Here is a 3,164-nt window from a genome sequence, read left to right as displayed (position 1 = left end):
CTAGGTCTGCTGTGTTATTTAACAACAAGACACCTCACACGTCATGTGTCACGTCATGTTGCTCCACCCCCCTCTTCTTGCTCCATCCTATGTCTGTTCATTGTGTTATTCTAACAACAAGACACCTCACACGCCATGTGTCATGTCATGTTGCTTCACCCACCTCTTCTTGCTCCATCCTATGTCTGTTCATTGTGTTATTCTAACAACAAGACACCTCACACGTCATGTGTCATGTCATGTTGCTTCACCCACCTCTTGTTGCACCATCCTACATCTGTTCATTGTGTTATTTAACAAGACACCTCACACGTCATATGTCATGTCATGCTGCTCCACCCACCTCTTGTTGCTCCATCCTACATCTGTTCACTGTGTTATTCTAACAACAAGACATCTCACACGTCATGTGTCATGTCATGCTGCTCCACCCACCTCTTGTTGCTCCATCCTACATCTGTTCACTGTGTTATTCTAACAACAAGACATCTCACACGTCATGTGTCACGTCATGCTGCTCCACCCACCTCTTGTTGCTCCATCCTACATCTGTTCACTGTGTTATTCTAACAACAAGACATCTCACACGTCATGTGTCATGTCATGCTGCTCCACCCACCTCTTGTTGCTCCATCCTACATCTGTTCATTGTGTTATTCTAACAACAAGTCACCTCACACGTCATCTGTCAAGTCATGCTGCTCCACCCACCTCTCGTTGCTCCATCCTACATCTGTTCATTGTGTTATGCTAACAACAAGACACCTCACACGTCCTGTGTCATGTCATGTTGCTCCACCCACCTCTTGTTGCTCCATCCTAGGTCTGTTGTGTTATTTAACAACAAGACACCTCACACGTCATGTGTCATGTCATGTTGCTCCTCCCACCTCTTCTTGCTCCATCCTACATCTGTTCATTGTGTTATTTAACAAGACACCTCACACGTCATGTGTCATGTCATGTTGCTCCACCCACCTCTTGTTGCTCCATCCTACATCTGTTCATTGTGTTATTCTAACAACAAGACACCTCACATGCCATGTGTCATGTCATGCCGCTCCACCCACCTCTTGTTGCTCCATCCTACATCTGTTCATTGTGTTATTCTAACAACAAGACACCTCACACGTCATGTGTCATGTCATGCTGCTCCACCCACCTCTTGTTGCTCCATCCTACATCTGTTCATTGGGCTATTATAACAACAAGACACCTCACACGTCATGTGTCATGTCATGTTGCTCCACCCACCTCTTGTTGCTCCATCCTACATCTGTTCATTGTGTTATTATAACAACACCACACCTCACACGTCATGTGTCATGTCATGCTGCTCCACCCACCTCTTGTTGCTCCATCCTACATCTGTTCATTGTGTTATTCTAACAACACCACACCTCACACGTCATGTGTCACGTCATGTTGCTTCACCCACCTCTTGTTGCTCCATCCTACATCTGTTCTTTGTGTTATTCTAACAACAAGACACCTCACACGTCATGTGTCATGTCATGTTACTCCACCCACCTCTTGTTGCTCCATCCTACATCTGTTCATTGTGTTATTCTAACAAGACACCTCACACGTCATGTGTCACGTCATGTTGCTCCACCCACCTCTTGTTGCTCCATCCTACATCTGTTCATTGGGCTATTCTAACAACAAGACACCTCACACGTCATGTGTCATGTCATGTTGCTCCACCCACCTCTTGTTGCTCCATCCTACATCTGTTCATTGTGTTATTCTAACAAGACACCTCACACGTCATGTGTCACGTCATGTTGCTCCACCCACCTCTTGTTGCTCCATCCTACATCTGTTCATTGGGCTATTCTAACAACAAGACACCTCCTACGTCATGTGTCATGTCATCTTGCTTCACCCACCTCTTGTTGCTCCATCCTACATCTGTTCATTGGGCTATTCTAACAACAAGACACCTCACATGTCATGTGTCATGTCATGTTGCTCCACCCACCTCTTGTTGCTCCATCCTACATATGTTCATTGTGTTATTCTAACAACAAGACCCCTCACACGTCATGTGTCATGTCATGCTGCTCCACCCACCTCTTGTTGCTCCATCCTACATCTGTTCATTGTGTTATTCTAACAACAAGACATTTCACACGTTATGTGTCATGTCATGTTGCTCCACCCCCCTCTTGTTGCTCCATCCTACATCTGTTCACTGTGTCATTCTAACTACAAGAAACATCACACGTCATGTGTCATGTCATGTTGCTCCACCCACCTCTTGTTGCTCCATCCTAGGTCTGTTGTGTTATTTAACAACAAGACACCTCACACGTCATGTGTCACGTCATGTTGCTCCACCCCCCTCTTCTTGCTCCATCCTACATCTGTTCATTGTGTTATTCTAACAAGACACCTCACACGTCATGTGTCATGTCATGTTGCTTCACCCACCTCTTCTTGCTCCATCCCAGGTCTGTTGTGTTATTTAACAACAAGACACCTCACACGTCATGTGTCACGTCATGTTGCTCCACCCCCCTCTTGTTGCTCCATCCTATGTCTGTTCATTGTGTTATTCTAACAACAAGACACCTCACACGTCATGTGTCATGTCATGTTGCTTCACCCACCTCTTCTTGCTCCATCCTATGTCTGTTCATTGTGTTATTCTAACAACAAGACACCTCACACGTCATGTGTCATGTCATGTTGCTTCACCCACCTCTTGTTGCACCATCCTACATCTGTTCATTGTGTTATTTAACAAGACACCTCACACGTCATGTGTCATGTCATGCTGCTCCACCCACCTCTTGTTGCTCCATCCTACATCTGTTCACTGTGTTATTCTAACAACAAGACATCTCACACGTCATGTGTCATGTCATGCTGCTCCACCCACCTCTTGTTGCTCCATCCTACATCTGTTCACTGTGTTATTCTAACAACAAGACATCTCACACGTCATGTGTCACGTCATGCTGCTCCACCCACCTCTTGTTGCTCCATCCTACATCTGTTCACTGTGTTATTCTAACAACAAGACATCTCACACGTCATGTGTCATGTCATGCTGCTCCACCCACCTCTTGTTGCTCCATCCTACATCTGTTCATTGTGTTATTCTAACAACAAGTCACCTCACACGTCATCTGTCAAGTCATGCTGCTCCACCCACC

This window comes from Lampris incognitus, chromosome 17 (genome assembly GCF_029633865.1).
Source record: "Lampris incognitus isolate fLamInc1 chromosome 17, fLamInc1.hap2, whole genome shotgun sequence".
Lineage (NCBI taxonomy): Eukaryota > Metazoa > Chordata > Actinopteri > Lampriformes > Lampridae > Lampris > Lampris incognitus.
The sequence above is the reverse complement of the archived record's forward strand: the minus strand, read 5'-3'. Positions refer to the sequence as shown.